This window comes from Hippocampus bargibanti, linkage group LG22 (genome assembly GCF_051943395.1).
Source record: "Hippocampus bargibanti isolate YZ-2025 linkage group LG22, ASM5194339v1, whole genome shotgun sequence".
Classification (NCBI taxonomy): domain Eukaryota; kingdom Metazoa; phylum Chordata; class Actinopteri; order Syngnathiformes; family Syngnathidae; genus Hippocampus; species Hippocampus bargibanti.
In genome coordinates, this window is record NC_142755.1 from 3132180 (window position 1) to 3150962 (window position 18783).

The following is an 18783-nucleotide window of genomic DNA, read 5'->3' on the forward strand; positions in this document are numbered from 1 at the left end:
CCGGTTGACGGATCTCGGCCTGACCCCGTCCTGTGCGCCTGACGTGCGGCCGACTCCGTGGCTGTCTGCGGTGCCCACGCAAGCGGCGGCAAAGCTGTGTGGACGCGGGGAAGGCGGCGACGGGCGCTGCAGGGGCAGGGGGAGGGCAGGGGTCGGATGCCGGCGATCTGCCGGTTGACGGATGTCGGCCTGACCCCGTCCTGTGCGCCTGACGTGCGGCTCTACCCCACGGCCATATGACCCACTTCACTTTAGTCCTGACCGGGCCCTGCCCGCTGTTGGAGGAACCCCCGCTCCCATGTGCCATTATGACAAGGCCTCTCCAGAACCAACACCAAAGGCGCTGGATACCCAACTCTCAGCCTATGAGTTTACACCACACCAACAAAACCAAAACACTACAAGGACAACAAAGGACGTCATAAGGGGAAGAAAATCTGGAAGGTCCTGCATTTTAGTACCTACTGAATAGGAAACCAAAGTGAAAAGAAAAACTTGCTAGAACTGGGAGAGGCCGCAGGACAAGCCTGGAAAAATACCTAATATGGATGTGGACACTGGGGAGAATCCAAATTATACCGCTTCGATCTGGAGTCTGCTGCAGCTAACAAGCCACTCTGGCATTGCTATGCCACGAAGAGCCATCTGCGGTGCCAACGCAAGCGGCGGCAAAGCAGTGCGGACGCGGGGAAGGCGGCGACGGGCGCTGCAGGGGCAGGGGGAGGGCTGGGGTCGGATGCCGGCGATCTGCCGGTTGACGGATCTCGGCCTGACCCCGTCCTGTGCGCCTGACGTGCGGCCTACTCCGTGGCTGTCTGCGGTGCCCACGCAAGCGGCGGCAAAGCTGTGTGGACGCGGGGAAGGCGGCGACGGGCGCTGCAGGGGCAGGGGGAGGGCAGGGGTCGGATGCCGGCGATCTGCCGGTTGACGGATCTCGGCCTGACCCCGTCCTGTGCGCCTGACGTGCGGCCGACTCCGTGGCTGTCTGCGGCGCCAACGCAAGCGGCGGCAAAGCTGTGTGGACGCGGGGAAGGCCCCCCCATACGAGCCTACATGGATGACCTGACCATCACAACATCAGTTCCAGGCAGCATGCCTAAATTTGGTCATTTGGTGGCTTGCACGAGGACCGTGCCTCTCACCCAGCAGGCATACAGCGGGGCTGTGTTTAAGTTCAATATTTTTTCGCACACTTCCCGATTATTCTTTTTGGATCCACTTGTTAGCAGTGTGAACTAAAGACATGTCTTCAGTCAGTCATGCGTACTCCTTTCTGACTGCTACACTGGTGACCCGACGTGATCCAGTGTAGCACTATTGACCTCGACGTGATCCAGTGTAGCACTAGTGACCCCGATGTGATCCAGTTTAGCACTGGTGACCCCGACGTGATCCAGTGTAGCACTGGTGACCCCGACGTGATCCTGTGTAGCACTGGTGACGCCGACGTGATCCAGTGTAGCAGTCATAAAGGAGCACACACAACTGACTGTAGACACATCTGTATTTCACACTGCTAACAAGTGGATTTGAACAATCAACAGCTCAAACTAAATGTGCAAAAAAACTAACAGCAATGAAACCACACAAGTTCCGGATGCCATACTTTTTTATTATTTTTGTGCTGAATAAAATGCAGTGACTATCTAAAACGTTTTTGCAAGCATGTAAAAAGTGAAGCGTAATCCAGGACAAGAAGTGGATAGGAAAAACGACAAACCAAAAAAAGTGAGCACTCCTCAGCCCTGCCCCATCAACGGCACAGATCCAGTTGACAGAGTCTGAAGGAAGTCGAAGAGGTAATCATGGCAGCCCTCTCAGCATCTCCCCTGGACCCCACTTGTGTACATTACCGTCTTTACAAATGTTCAACAAGCGGCGGCAAAGCTGTGCGGACGCGGGGAAGGCGGCGACGGGCGCTGCAGGGGCAGGGGGAGGGCAGGGGTCGGATGCCGGCGATCTGCCGGTTGACGGATCTCGGCCTGACCCCGTCCTGTGCGCCTGACGTGCGGCTCTACCCCACGGCCATATGACCCACTTCGACTTTAGTCCTGACCGGGCCCTGCCCGCTGTTGGAGGAACCCCCGCTCCCATGTGCCATTATGACAAGGCCTCTCCAGAACCAACACCAAAGGCGCTGGATACCCAACTCTCAGCCTATGAGTTTACACCACATCAACAAAACCAAAACACTACAAGGACAACAAAGGACGTCATAAGGGGAAGAAAATCTGGAAGGTCCTGCATTTTAGTACCTACTGAATAGGAAACCAAAGTGAAAAGAAAAACTTGCTAGAACTGGGAGAGGCCGCAGGACAAGCCTGGAAAAACACCTAATATGGATGTGGACACTGGGGAGAATCCAAATTATACCGCTTCGATCTGGAGTCTGCTGCAGCTAACAAGCCACTCTGGCATTGCTATGCCACGAAGAGCCATCTGCGGTGCCAACGCAAGCGGCGGCAAAGCAGTGCGGACGCGGGGAAGGCGGCGACGGGCGCTGCAGGGGCAGGGGGAGGGCAGGGGTCGGATGCCGGCGATCTGCCGGTTGACGGATCTCGGCCTGACCCCGTCCTGTGCGCCTGACGTGCGGCTCTACCCCACGGCCATATGACCCACTTCGACTTTAGTCGGCTCTACCCCACGGCCATATGACCCACTTCGACTTTAGTCCTGACCGGGCCCTGCCCGCTGTTGGAGGAACCCCCGCTCCCATGTGCCATTATGACAAGGCCTCTCCAGAACCAACACCAAAGGCGCTGGATACCCAACTCTCAGCCTATGAGTTTACACCACATCAACAAAACCAAAACACTACAAGGACAACAAAGGACGTCATAAGGGGAAGAAAATCTGGAAGGTCCTGCATTTTAGTACCTACTGAATAGGAAACCAAAGTGAAAAGAAAAACTTGCTAGAACTGGGAGAGGCCGCAGGACAAGCCTGGAAAAACACCTAATATGGATGTGGACACTGGGGAGAATCCAAATTATACCGCTTCGATCTGGAGTCTGCTGCAGATAACAAGCCACTCTGGCATTGCTATGCCACGAAGAGCCATCTGCGGTGCCAACGCAAGCGGCGGCAAAGCAGTGCGGACGCGGGGAAGGCGGCGACGGGCGCTGCAGGGGCAGGGGGAGGGCTGGGGTCGGATGCCGGCGATCTGCCGGTTGACGGATCTCGGCCTGACCCCGTCCTGTGCGCCTGACGTGCGGCCGACTCCGTGGCTGTCTGCGGTGCCCACGCAAGCGGCGGCAAAGCTGTGCGGACGCGGGGAAGGCGACGACGGGCGCTGCAGGGGCCGGGGGAGGGCAGGGGTCGGATGCCGGCGATCTGCCGGTTGACGGATCTCGGCCTGACCCCGTCTTGTGCGCCTGACGTGCGTCTCTACCCCACGGCCGTATGACCCACCTTGACTGTGCGCCTGACGTGCGTCTCTACCCCACGGCCGTATGACCCACCTTGACTTTAGTCCTGACCGGGCCCTGCCCGCTGTTGGAGGAACCCCCGCTCCCATGTGCCATTATGACAAGGCCTCTCCAGAACCAACACCAAAGGCCCTGCTATGCCACGAAGAGCCATCTGCGGTGCCAACGCAAGCGGCGGCAAAGCAGTGCGGACGCGGGGAAGGCGGCGACGGGCGCTGCAGGGGCAGGGGGAGGGCTGGGAGGGCTGGGGTCGGATGCCGGCGATCTGCCGGTTGACGGATCTCGGCCTGACCCCGTCCTGTGCGCCTGACGTGCGTCTCTACCCCACGGCCGTATGACCCACCTTGACTTTAGTCCTGACCGGGCCCTGCCCGCTGTTGGAGGAACCCCCGCGCCCATGTGCCATTATGACAAGGCCTCTCCAGAACCAACACCAAAGGCCCTGCTATGCCACGAAGAGCCATCTGCGGTGCCAACGCAAGCGGCGGCAAAGCAGTGCGGACGCGGGGAAGGCGGCGACGGGCGCTGCAGGGGCAGGGGGAGGGCTGGGGTCGGATGCCGCCGATCTGCCGGTTGACGGATCTCGGCCTGACCCCGTCCTGTGCGCCTGACGTGCGGCCGACTCCGTGGCTGTCTGCGGTGCCCACGCAAGCGGCGGCAAAGCTGTGTGGACGCGGGGAAGGCGGCGACGGGCGCTGCAGGGGCAGGGGGAGGGCAGGGGTCGGATGCCGGCGATCTGCCGGTTGACGGATCTCGGCCTGACCCCGTCCTGTGCGCCTGACGTGCGGCTCTACCCCACGGCCATATGACCCACTTCACTTTAGTCCTGACCGGGCCCTGCCCGCTGTTGGAGGAACCCCCGCTCCCATGTGCCATTATGACAAGGCCTCTCCAGAACCAACACCAAAGGCGCTGGATACCCAACTCTCAGCCACTGAGTTTACACCACATCAACAAAACCAAAACACTACAAGGACAACAAAGGACGTCATAAGGGGAAGTAAATCTGGAAGGTCCTGCATTTTAGTACCTACTGAATAGGAAACCAAAGTGAAAAGAAAAACTTGCTAGAACTGGGAGAGGCCGCAGGACAAGCCTGGAAAAACACCTAATATGGATGTGGACACTGGGGAGAATCCAAATTATACCGCTTCGATCTGGAGTCTGCTGCAGCTAACAAGCCACTCTGGCATTGCTATGCCACGAAGAGCCATCTGCGGTGCCAACGCAAGCGGCGGCAAAGCAGTGCGGACGCGGGGAAGGCGGCGACGGGCGCTGCAGGGGCAGGGGGAGGGCAGGGGTCGGATGCCGGCGATCTGCCGGTTGACGGATCTCGGCCTGACCCCGTCCTGTGCGCCTGACGTGCGGCCGACTCCGTGGCTGTCTGCGGTGCCCACGCAAGCGGCGGCAAAGCTGTGTGGACGCGGGGAAGGCGGCGACGGGCGCTGCAGGGGCAGGGGGAGGGCAGGGGTCGGATGCCGGCGATCTGCCGGTTGACGGATGTCGGCCTGACCCCGTCCTGTGCGCCTGACGTGCGGCTCTACCCCACGGCCATATGACCCACTTCACTTTAGTCCTGACCGGGCCCTGCCCGCTGTTGGAGGAACCCCCGCTCCCATGTGCCATTATGACAAGGCCTCTCCAGAACCAACACCAAAGGCGCTGGATACCCAACTCTCAGCCTATGAGTTTACACCACATCAACAAAACCAAAACACTACAAGGACAACAAAGGACGTCATAAGGGGAAGAAAATCTGGAAGGTCCTGCATTTTAGTACCTACTGAATAGGAAACCAAAGTGAAAAGAAAAACTTGCTAGAACTGGGAGAGGCCGCAGGACAAGCCTGGAAAAATACCTAATATGGATGTGGACACTGGGGAGAATCCAAATTATACCGCTTCGATCTGGAGTCTGCTGCAGCTAACAAGCCACTCTGGCATTGCTATGCCACGAAGAGCCATCTGCGGTGCCAACGCAAGCGGCGGCAAAGCAGTGCGGACGCGGGGAAGGCGGCGACGGGCGCTGCAGGGGCAGGGGGAGGGCTGGGGTCGGATGCCGGCGATCTGCCGGTTGACGGATCTCGGCCTGACCCCGTCCTGTGCGCCTGACGTGCGGCCGACTCCGTGGCTGTCTGCGGTGCCCACGCAAGCGGCGGCAAAGCTGTGTGGACGCGGGGAAGGCGGCGACGGGCGCTGCAGGGGGAGGGCAGGGGTCGGATGCCGGCGATCTGCCGGTTGACGGATCTCGGCCTGACCCCGTCCTGTGCGCCTGACGTGCGGCTCTACCCCACGGCCATATGACCCACTTCACTTAAGTCCTGACCGGGCCCTGCCCGCTGTTGGAGGAACCCCCGCTTCCATGTGCCATTATGACAAGGCCTCTCCAGAACCAACACCAAAGGCGCTGGATACCCAACTCTCAGACACTGAGTTTACACCACATCAACAAAACCAAAACACTACAAGGACAACAAAGGACGTCATAAGGGGAAGTAAATCTGGAAGGTCCTGCATTTTAGTACCTACTGAATAGGAAACCAACGTGAAAAGAAAAAACTTGCTAGAACTGGGAGAGGCCGCAGGACAAGCCTGGAAAAACACCTAATATGGATGTGGACACTGGGGAAAATCCAAATTATACCGCTTCGATCTGGAGTCTGCTGCAGCTAACAAGCCACTCCCGCATTGCTATGCCACGAAGAGCCATCTGCGGTGCCAACGCAAGCGGCGGCAAAGCAGTGCGGACGCGGGGAAGGCGGCGACGGGCGCTGCAGGGGCAGGGGGAGGGCAGGGGTCGGATGCCGGCGATCTGCCGGTTGACGGATCTCGGCCTGACCCCGTCCTGTGCGCCTGACGTGCGGCCGACTCCGTGGCTGTCTGCGGCGCCAACGCAAGCGGCGGCAAAGCTGTGTGGACGCGGGGAAGGCGGCGACGGGCGCAGCAGGGGCAGGGGGAGGGCAGGGGTCGGATGCCGGCGATCTGCCGGTTGACGGATCTCGGCCTGACCCCGTCCTGTGCGCCTGACGTGCGGCTCTACCCTACGGCCATATGACCCACCTCGACTTTAGTCCTGACCGGGCCCTGCCCGCTGTTGGAGGAACCCCCGCTCCCATGTGCCATTATGACAAGGCCTCTCCAGAACCAACACCAAAGGCGCTGGATACCCAACTCTCAGCCTATGAGTTTACACCACATCAACAAAACCAAAACACTACAAGGACAACAAAGGACGTCATAAGCGGAAGAAAATCTGGAAGGTCCTGCATTTTAGTACCTACTGAATAGGAAACCAAAGTGAAAAGAAAAACTTGCTAGAACTGGGAGAGGCCGCAGGACAAGCCTGGAAAAACACCTAATATGGATGTGGACACTGGGGAGAATCCAAATTATACCGCTTCGATCTGGAGTCTGCTGCAGCTAACAAGCCACTCTGGCATTGCTATGCCACGAAGAGCCATCTGCGGTGCCAACGCAAGCGGCGGCAAAGCAGTGCGGACGCGGGGAAGGCGGCGACGGGCGCTGCAGGGGCAGGGGGAGGGCTGGGGTCGGATGCCGGCGATCTGCCGGTTGACGGATCTCGGCCTGACCCCGTCCTGTGCGCCTGACGTGCGGCCTACTCCGTGGCTGTCTGCGGTGCCCACGCAAGCGGCGGCAAAGCTGTGTGGACGCGGGGAAGGCGGCGACGGGCGCTGCAGGGGCAGGGGGAGGGCAGGGGTCGGATGCCGGCGATCTGCCGGTTGACGGATCTCGGCCTGACCCCGTCCTGTGCGCCTGACGTGCGGCTCTACCCCACGGCCATATGACCCACTTCACTTTAGTCCTGACCGGGCCCTGCCCGCTGTTGGAGGAACCCCCGCTTCCATGTGCCATTATGACAAGGCCTCTCCAGAACCAACACCAAAGGCGCTGGATACCCAACTCTCAGCCACTGAGTTTACACCACATCAACAAAACCAAAACACTACAAGGACAACAAAGGACGTCATAAGGGGAAGTAAATCTGGAAGGTCCTGCATTTTAGTACCTACTGAATAGGAAACCAAAGTGAAAAGAAAAACTTGCTAGAACTGGGAGAGGCCGCAGGACAAGCCTGGAAAAACACCTAATATGGATGTGGACACTGGGGAGAATCCAAATTATACCGCTTCGATCTGGAGTCTGCTGCAGCTAACAAGCCACTCTGGCATTGCTATGCCACGAAAAGCCACCTGCGGTGCCAACGCAAGCGGCGGCAAAGCAGTGCGGACGCGGGGAAGGCGGCGACGGGCGCTGCAGGGGCAGGGGGAGGGCTGGGGTCGGATGCCGGCGATCTGCCGGTTGACGGATCTCGGCCTGACCCCGTCCTGTGCGCCTGACGTGCGGCCTACTCCGTGGCTGTCTGCGGTGCCCACGCAAGCGGCGGCAAAGCTGTGTGGACGCGGGGAAGGCGGCGACGGGCGCTGCAGGGGCAGGGGGAGGGCAGGGGTCGGATGCCGGCGATCTGCCGGTTGACGGATCTCGGCCTGACCCCGTCCTGTGCGCCTGACGTGCGGCTCTACCCCACGGCCATATGACCCACTTCACTTTAGTCCTGACCGGGCCCTGCCCGCTGTTGGAGGAACCCCCGCTTCCATGTGCCATTATGACAAGGCCTCTCCAGAACCAACACCAAAGGCGCTGGATACCCAACTCTCAGCCACTGAGTTTACACCACATCAACAAAACCAAAACACTACAAGGACAACAAAGGACGTCATAAGGGGAAGTAAATCTGGAAGGTCCTGCATTTTAGTACCTACTGAATAGGAAACCAAAGTGAAAAGAAAAACTTGCTAGAACTGGGAGAGGCCGCAGGACAAGCCTGGAAAAACACCTAATATGGATGTGGACACTGGGGAGAATCCAAATTATACCGCTTCGATCTGGAGTCTGCTTCAGCTAACAAGCCACTCTGGCATTGCTATGCCACGAAGAGCCATCTGCGGTGCCAACGCAAGCGGCGGCAAAGCAGTGCGGACGCGGGGAAGGCGGCGACGGGCGCTGCAGGGGCAGGGGGAGGGCAGGGGTCGGATGCCGGCGATCTGCCGGTTGACGGATCTCGGCCTGACCCCGTCCTGTGCGCCTGACGTGCGGCCGACTCCGTGGCTGTCTGCGGCGCCAACGCAAGCGGCGGCAAAGCTGTGTGGACGCGGGGAAGGCGGCGACGGGCGCAGCAGGGGCAGGGGGAGGGCAGGGGTCGGATGCCGGCGATCTGCCGGTTGACGGATCTCGGCCTGACCCCGTCCTGTGCGCCTGACGTGCGGCTCTACCCCACGGCCATATGACCCACCTCGACTTTAGTCCTGACCGGGCCCTGCCCGCTGTTGGAGGAACCCCCGCTCCCATGTGCCATTATGACAAGGCCTCTCCAGAACCAACACCAAAGGCGCTGGATACCCAACTCTCGGCCACTGAGTTTACACCACATCAACAAAACCAAAACACTACAAGGACAACAAAGAACGTCATAAGGGGAAGAAAATCTGGAAGGTCCTGCATTTTAGTACCTCCTAAATAGGAAACTAAAGTGAAAAGTAAAACTTGCTAGAACTGGGAGAGGCCGCAGGACAAGCCTGGAAAAACACCTAATATGGATGTGGACACTGGGGAGAATCCAAATTATACCGCTTCGATCTGGAGTCTGCTGCAGCTAACAAGCCACTCTGGCATTGCTATGCCACGAAAAGCCATCTGCGGTGCCAACGCAAGCGGCGGCAAAGCAGTGCGGACGCGGGGAAGGCGGCGACGGGCGCTGCAGGGGCAGGGGGAGGGCAGGGGTCGGATGCCGGCGATCTGCCGGTTGACGGATCTCGGCCTGACCCCGTCCTGTGCGCCTGACGTGCGGCCGACTCCGTGGCTGTCTGCGGTGCCCACGCAAGCGGCGGCAAAGCTGTGTGGACGCGGGGAAGGCGGCGACGGGCGCTGCAGGGGCAGGGGGAGGGCAGGGGTCGGATGCCGGCGATCTGCCGGTTGACGGATCTCGGCCTGACCCCGTCCTGTGCGCCTGACGTGCGGCTCTACCCCACGGCCATATGACCCACTTCACTTTAGTCCTGACCGGGCCCTGCCCGCTGTTGGAGGAACCCCCGCTCCCATGTGCCATTATGACAAGGCCTCTCCAGAACCAACACCAAAGGCGCTGGATACCCAACTCTCAGCCTATGAGTTTACACCACATCAACAAAACCAAAACACTACAAGGACAACAAAGGACGTCATAAGCGGAAGAAAATCTGGAAGGTCCTGCATTTTAGTACCTACTGAATAGGAAACCAAAGTGAAAAGAAAAACTTGCTAGAACTGGGAGAGGCCGCAGGACAAGCCTGGAAAAACACCTAATATGGATGTGGACACTGGGGAGAATCCAAATTATACCGCTTCGATCTGGAGTCTGCTGCAGCTAACAAGCCACTCTGGCATTGCTATGCCACGAAGAGCCATCTGCGGTGCCAACGCAAGCGGCGGCAAAGCAGTGCGGACGCGGGGAAGGCGGCGACGGGCGCTGCAGGGGCAGGGGGAGGGCTGGGGTCGGATGCCGGCGATCTGCCGGTTGACGGATCTCGGCCTGACCCCGTCCTGTGCGCCTGACGTGCGGCCTACTCCGTGGCTGTCTGCGGTGCCCAGGCAAGCGGCGGCAAAGCTGTGTGGACGCGGGGAAGGCGGCGACGGGCGCTGCAGGGGCAGGGGGAGGGCAGGGGTCGGATGCCGGCGATCTGCCGGTTGACGGATCTCGGCCTGACCCCGTCCTGTGCGCCTGACGTGCGGCTCTACCCCACGGCCATATGACCCACTTCACTTTAGTCCTGACCGGGCCCTGCCCGCTGTTGGAGGAACCCCCGCTCCCATGTGCCATTATGACAAGGCCTCTCCAGAACCAACACCAAAGGCGCTGGATACCCAACTCTCAGCCTATGAGTTTACACCACATCAACAAAACCAAAACACTACAAGGACAACAAAGGACGTCATAAGCGGAAGAAAATCTGGAAGGTCCTGCATTTTAGTACCTACTGAATAGGAAACCAAAGTGAAAAGAAAAACTTGCTAGAACTGGGAGAGGCCGCAGGACAAGCCTGGAAAAACACCTAATATGGATGTGGACACTGGGGAGAATCCAAATTATACCGCTTCGATCTGGAGTCTGCTTCAGCTAACAAGCCACTCTGGCATTGCTATGCCACGAAGAGCCATCTGCGGTGCCAACGCAAGCGGCGGCAAAGCAGTGCGGACGCGGGGAAGGCGGCGACGGGCGCTGCAGGGGCAGGGGGAGGGCAGGGGTCGGATGCCGGCGATCTGCCGGTTGACGGATCTCGGCCTGACCCCGTCCTGTGCGCCTGACGTGCGGCCGACTCCGTGGCTGTCTGCGGCGCCAACGCAAGCGGCGGCAAAGCTGTGTGGACGCGGGGAAGGCGGCGACGGGCGCAGCAGGGGCAGGGGGAGGGCAGGGGTCGGATGCCGGCGATCTGCCGGTTGACGGATCTCGGCCTGACCCCGTCCTGTGCGCCTGACGTGCGGCTCTACCCCACGGCCATATGACCCACCTCGACTTTAGTCCTGACCGGGCCCTGCCCGCTGTTGGAGGAACCCCCGCTCCCATGTGCCATTATGACAAGGCCTCTCCAGAACCAACACCAAAGGCGCTGGATACCCAACTCTCGGCCACTGAGTTTACACCACATCAACAAAACCAAAACACTACAAGGACAACAAAGAACGTCATAAGGGGAAGAAAATCTGGAAGGTCCTGCATTTTAGTACCTCCTGAATAGGAAACCAAAGTGAAAAGAAAAACTTGCTAGAACTGGGAGAGGCCGCAGGACAAGCCTGGAAAAACACCTAATATGGATGTGGACACTGGGGAGAATCCAAATTATACCGCTTCGATCTGGAGTCTGCTGCAGCTAACAAGCCACTCTGGCATTGCTATGCCACGAAGAGCCATCTGCGGTGCCAACGCAAGCGGCGGCAAAGCAGTGCGGACGCGGGGAAGGCGGCGACGGGCGCTGCAGGGGCAGGGGGAGGGCTGGGGTCGGATGCCGGCGATCTGCCGGTTGACGGATCTCGGCCTGACCCCGTCCTGTGCGCCTGACGTGCGGCCGACTCCGTGGCTGTCTGCGGCGCCAACGCAAGCGGCGGCAAAGCTGTGTGGACGCGGGGAAGGCGGCGACGGGCGCTGCAGGGGCAGGGGGAGGGCAGGGGTCGGATGCCGGCGATCTGCCGGTTGACGGATCTCAGCCTGACCCCGTCCTGTGCGCCTGACGTGCGGCTCTACCCCACGGCCATATGACCCACTTCACTTTAGTCCTGACCGGGCCCTGCCCGCTGTTGGAGGAACCCCCGCTCCCATGTGCCATTATGACAAGGCCTCTCCAGAACCAACACCAAAGGCGCTGGATACCCAACTCTCAGCCTATGAGTTTACACCACATCAACAAAACCAAAACACTACAAGGACAACAAAGGACGTCATAAGGGGAAGAAAATCTGGAAGGTCCTGCATTTTAGTACCTACTGAATAGGAAACCAAAGTGAAAAGAAAAACTTGCTAGAACTGGGAGAGGCCGCAGGACAAGCCTGGAAAAACACCTAATATGGATGTGGACACTGGGGAGAATCCAAATTATACCGCTTCGATCTGGAGTCTGCTGCAGCTAACAAGCCACTCTGGCATTGCTATGCCACGAAGAGCCATCTGCGGTGCCAACGCAAGCGGCGGCAAAGCAGTGCGGACGCGGGGAAGGCGGCGACGGGCGCTGCAGGGGCAGGGGGAGGGCTGGGGTCGGATGCCGGCGATCTGCCGGTTGACGGATCTCGGCCTGACCCCGTCCTGTGCGCCTGACGTGCGGCCGACTCCGTGGCTGTCTGCGGCGCCAACGCAAGCGGCGGCAAAGCTGTGTGGACGCGGGGAAGGCGGCGACGGGCGCTGCAGGGGCAGGGGGAGGGCAGGGGTCGGATGCCGGCGATCTGCCGGTTGACGGATCTCGGCCTGACCCCGTCCTGTGCGCCTGACGTGCGGCTCTACCCCACGGCCATATGACCCACTTCACTTTAGTCCTGACCGGGCCCTGCCCGCTGTTGGAGGAACCCCCGCTCCCATGTGCCATTATGACAAGGCCTCTCCAGAACCAACACCAAAGGCGCTGGATACCCAACTCTCAGCCTATGAGTTTACACCACATCAACAAAACCAAAACACTACAAGGACAACAAAGGACGTCATAAGGGGAAGAAAATCTGGAAGGTCCTGCATTTTAGTACCTACTGAATAGGAAACCAAAGTGAAAAGAAAAACTTGCTAGAACTGGGAGAGGCCGCAGGACAAGCCTGGAAAAATACCTAATATGGATGTGGACACTGGGGAGAATCCAAATTATACCGCTTCGATCTGGAGTCTGCTGCAGCTAACAAGCCACACTGGCATTGCTATGCCACGAAGAGCCATCTGCGGTGCCAACGCAAGCGGCGGCAAAGCAGTGCGGACGCGGGGAAGGCGGCGACGGGCGCTGCAGGGGCAGGGGGAGGGCTGGGGTCGGATGCCGGCGATCTGCCGGTTGACGGATCTCGGCCTGACCCCGTCCTGTGCGCCTGACGTGCGGCCGACTCCGTGGCTGTCTGCGGTGCCCACGCAAGCGGCGGCAAAGCTGTGTGGACGCGGGGAAGGCGGCGACGGGCGCTGCAGGGGCAGGGGGAGGGCAGGGGTCGGATGCCGGCGATCTGCCGGTTGACGGATCTCGGCCTGACCCCGTCCTGTGCGCCTGACGTGCGGCTCTACCCCACGGCCATATGACCCACTTCACTTAAGTCCTGACCGGGCCCTGCCCGCTGTTGGAGGAACCCCCGCTTCCATGTGCCATTATGACAAGGCCTCTCCAAAACCAACACCAAAGGCGCTGGATACCCAACTCTCAGACACTGAGTTTACACCACATCAACAAAACCAAAACACTACAAGGACAACAAAGGACGTCATAAGGGGAAGTAAATCTGGAAGGTCCTGCATTTTAGTACCTACTGAATAGGAAACCAACGTGAAAAGAAAAAACTTGCTAGAACTGGGAGAGGCCGCAGGACAAGCCTGGAAAAACACCTAATATGGATGTGGACACTGGGGAAAATCCAAATTATACCGCTTCGATCTGGAGTCTGCTGCAGCTAACAAGCCACTCTGGCATTGCTATGCCACGAAGAGCCATCTGCGGTGCCAACGCAAGCGGCGGCAAAGCAGTGCGGACGCGGGGAAGGCGGCGACGGGCGCTGCAGGGGCAGGGGGAGGGCAGGGGTCGGATGCCGGCGATCTGCCGGTTGACGGATCTCGGCCTGACCCCGTCCTGTGCGCCTGACGTGCGGCCGACTCCGTGGCTGTCTGCGGCGCCAACGCAAGCTGCGGCAAAGCTGTGTGGACGCGGGGAAGGCGGCAACGGGCGCAGCAGGGGCAGGGGGAGGGCAGGGGTCGGATGCCGGCGATCTGCCGGTTGACGGATCTCGGCCTGACCCCGTCCTGTGCGCCTGACGTGCGGCTCTACCCCACGGCCATATGACCCACCTCGACTTTAGTCCTGACCGGGCCCTGCCCGCTGTTGGAGGAACCCCAGCTCCCATGTGCCATTATGACAAGGCCTCTCCAGAACCAACACCAAAGGCGCTGGATACCCAACTCTCGGCCACTGAGTTTACACCACATCAACAAAACCAAAACACTACAAGGACAACAAAGAACGTCATAAGGGGAAGAAAATCTGGAAGGTCCTGCATTTTAGTACCTCCTGAATAGGAAACCAAAGTGAAAAGAAAAACTTGCTAGAACTGGGAGAGGCCGCAGGACAAGCCTGGAAAAACACCTAATATGGATGTGGACACTGGGGAGAATCCAAATTATACCGCTTCGATCTGGAGTCTGCTGCAGCTAACAAGCCACTCTGGCATTGCTATGCCACGAAAAGCCATCTGCGGTGCCAACGCAAGCGGCGGCAAAGCTGTGCGGACGCGGGGAAGGCGGCGACGGGCGCTGCAGGGGCAGGGGGAGGGCAGGGGTCGGATGCCGGCGATCTGCCGGTTGACGGATCTCGGCCTGACCCCGTCCTGTGCGCCTGACGTGCGGCCGACTCCGTGGCTGTCTGCGGTGCCAACGCGAGCGGCGGCAAAGCTGTGCGGACGCGGGGAAGGCGGCGACGGGCGCTGCAGGGGCCGGGGGAGGGCAGGGGTCGGATGCCGGCGATCTGCCGGTTGACGGATCTCGGCCTGACCCCGTCTTGTGCGCCTGACGTGCGTCTCTACCCCACGGCCGTATGACCCACCTTGACTTTAGTCCTGACCGGGCCCTGCCCGCTGTTGGAGGAACCCCCGCTCCCATGTGCCATACAACGCGGCGGCAAAGCTGTGCGGACGCGGGGAAGGCGGCGACGGGCGCTGCAGGGGCAGGGGGAGGGCAGGGGTCGGATGCCGGCGATCTGCCGGTTGACGGATCTCGGCCTGACCCCGTCCTGTGCGCCTGACGTGCGGCTCTACCCCACGGCCATATGACCCACTTCGACTTTAGTCCTGACCGGGCCCTGCCCGCTGTTGGAGGAACCCCCGCTCCCATGTGCCATTATGACAAGGCCTCTCCAGAACCAACACCAAAGGCGCTGGATACCCAACTCTCAGCCTATGAGTTTACACCACATCAACAAAACCAAAACACTACAAGGACAACAAAGGACGTCATAAGGGGAAGAAAATCTGGAAGGTCCTGCATTTTAGTACCTACTGAATAGGAAACCAAAGTGAAAAGAAAAACTTGCTAGAACTGGGAGAGGCCGCAGGACAAGCCTGGAAAAACACCTAATATGGATGTGGACACTGGGGAGAATCCAAATTATACCGCTTCGATCTGGAGTCTGCTGCAGCTAACAAGCCACTCTGGCATTGCTATGCCACGAAGAGCCATCTGCGGTGCCAACGCAAGCGGCGGCAAAGCAGTGCGGACGCGGGGAAGGCGGCGACGGGCGCTGCAGGGGCAGGGGGAGGGCTGGGGTCGGATGCCGGCGATCTGCCGGTTGACGGATCTCGGCCTGACCCCGTCCTGTGCGCCTGACGTGCGGCCGACTCCGTGGCTGTCTGCGGTGCCCACGCAAGCGGCGGCAAAGCTGTGCGGACGCGGGGAAGGCGACGACGGGCGCTGCAGGGGCCGGGGGAGGGCAGGGGTCGGATGCCGGCGATCTGCCGGTTGACGGATCTCGGCCTGACCCCGTCTTGTGCGCCTGACGTGCGTCTCTACCCCACGGCCGTATGACCCACCTTGACTTTAGTCCTGACCGGGCCCTGCCCGCTGTTGGAGGAACCCCCGCTCCCATGTGCCATTATGACAAGGCCTCTCCAGAACCAACACCAAAGGCCCTGCTATGCCACGAAGAGCCATCTGCGGTGCCAACGCAAGCGGCGGCAAAGCAGTGCGGACGCGGGGAAGGCGGCGACGGGCGCTGCAGGGGCAGGGGGAGGGCTGGGGTCGGATGCCGGCGATCTGCCGGTTGACGGATCTCGGCCTGACCCCGTCCTGTGCGCCTGACGTGCGGCCGACTCCGTGGCTGTCTGCGGTGCCCACGCAAGCGGCGGCAAAGCTGTGTGGACGCGGGGAAGGCGGCGACGGGCGCTGCAGGGGCAGGGGGAGGGCAGGGGTCGGATGCCGGCGATCTGCCGGTTGACGGATCTCGGCCTGACCCCGTCCTGTGCGCCTGACGTGCGGCTCTACCCCACGGCCATATGACCCACTTCACTTTAGTCCTGACCGGGCCCTGCCCGCTGTTGGAGGAACCCCCGCTCCCATGTGCCATTATGACAAGGCCTCTCCAGAACCAACACCAAAGGCGCTGGATACCCAACTCTCAGCCACTGAGTTTACACCACATCAACAAAACCAAAACACTACAAGGACAACAAAGGACGTCATAAGGGGAAGTAAATCTGGAAGGTCCTGCATTTTAGTACCTACTGAATAGGAAACCAAAGTGAAAAGAAAAACTTGCTAGAACTGGGAGAGGCCGCAGGACAAGCCTGGAAAAACACCTAATATGGATGTGGACACTGGGGAGAATCCAAATTATACCGCTTCGATCTGGAGTCTGCTGCAGCTAACAAGCCACTCTGGCATTGCTATGCCACGAAGAGCCATCTGCGGTGCCAACGCAAGCGGCGGCAAAGCAGTGCGGACGCGGGGAAGGCGGCGACGGGCGCAGCAGGGGCAGGGGGAGGGCAGGGGTCGGATGCCGGCGATCTGCCGGTTGACGGATCTCGGCCTGACCCCGTCCTGTGCGCCTGACGTGCGGCCGACTCCGTGGCTGTCTGCGGCGCCAACGCAAGCGGCGGCAAAGCTGTGTGGACGCGGGGAAGGCGGCGACGGGCGCAGCAGGGGCAGGGGGAGGGCAGGGGTCGGATGCCGGCGATCTGCCGGTTGACGGATCTCGGCCTGACCCCGTCCTGTGCGCCTGACGTGCGGCTCTACCCCACGGCCATATGACCCACCTCGACTTTAGTCCTGACCGGGCCCTGCCCGCTGTTGGAGGAACCCCCGCTCCCATGTGCCATTATGACAAGGCCTCTCCAGAACCAACACCAAAGGCGCTGGATACCCAACTCTCGGCCACTGAGTTTACACCACATCAACAAAACCAAAACACTACAAGGACAACAAAGAACGTCATAAGGGGAAGAAAATCTGGAAGGTCCTGCATTTTAGTACCTCCTAAATAGGAAACTAAAGTGAAAAGAAAAACTTGCTAGAACTGGGAGAGGCCGCAGGACAAGCCTGGAAAAACACCTAATATGGATGTGGACACTGGGGAGAATCCAAATTATACCGCTTCGATCTGGAGTCTGCTGCAGCTAACAAGCCACTCTGGCATTGCTATGCCACGAAAAGCCATCTGCGGTGCCAACGCAAGCGGCGGCAAAGCTGTGCGGACGCGGGGAAGGCGGCGACGGGCGCTGCAGGGGGAGGGCAGGGGTCGGATGCCGGCGATCTGCCGGTTGACGGATCTCGGCCTGACCCCGTCCTGTGCGCCTGACGTGCGGCCGACTCCGTGGCTGTCTGCGGTGCCAACGCGAGCGGCGGCAAAGCTGTGCGGACGCGGGGAAGGCGGCGACGGGCGCTGCAGGGGCCGGGGGAGGGCAGGGGTCGGATGCCGGCGATCTGCCGGTTGACGGATCTCGGCCTGACCCCGTCTTGTGCGCCTGACGTGCGTCTCTACCCCACGGCCGTATGACCCACCTTGACTTTAGTCCTGACCGGGCCCTGCCCGCTGTTGGAGGAACCCCCGCTCCCATGTGCCATTATGACAAGGCCTCTCCAGAACCAACACCAAAGGCACTGCTATGCCACGAAGAGCCATCTGCGGTGCCAACGCAAGCGGCGGCAAAGCAGTGCGGACGCGGGGAAGGCGGCGACGGGCGCTGCAGGGGCAGGGGGAGGGCTGGGGTCGGATGCCGGCGATCTGCCGGTTGACGGATCTCGGCCTGACCCCGTCCTGTGCGCCTGACGTGCAGCCGACTCCGTGGCTGTCTGCGGCGCCAACGCAAGCGGCGGCAAAGCTGTGTGGACGCGGGGAAGGCGGCGACGGGCGCTGCAGGGGCAGGGGGAGGGCAGGGGTCGGATGCCGGCGATCTGCCGGTTGACGGATCTCGGCCTGACCCCGTCCTGTGCGCCTGACGTGCGGCTCTACCCCACGGCCATATGACCCACTTCACTTTAGTCCTGACCGGGCCCTGCCCGCTGTTGGAGGAACCCCCGCTCCCATGTGCCATTGTGACAAGGCCTCTCCAGAACCAACACCAAAGTCGCTGGATACCCAACTCTCAGCCACTGAGTTTACACCACATCAACAAAACCAAAACACTACAAGGACAACAAAGGACGTCATAAGGGGAAGAAAATCTGGAAGGTCCTGCATTTTAGTACCTACTGAATAGGAAACCAAAGTGACAAGAAAAACTTGCTAGAACTGGGAGAGGCCGCAGGACAAGCCTGGAAAAACACCTAATATGGATGTGGACACTGGGGAGAATCCAAATTATACCGCTTCGATCTGGAGTCTGCTGCAGCTAACAAGCCACTCTGGCATTGCTATGCCACGAAGAGCCATCTGCGGTGCCAACGCAAGCGGCGGCAAAGCAGTGCGGACGCGGGGAAGGCGGCGACGGGCGCTGCAGGGGCAGGGGGAGGGCAGGGGTCGGATGCCGGCGATCTGCCGGTTGACGGATCTCGGCCTGACCCCGTCCTGTGCGCCTGACGTGCGGCCGACTCCGTGGCTGTCTGCGGTGCCCACGCAAGCGGCGGCAAAGCTGTGTGGACGCGGGGAAGGCGG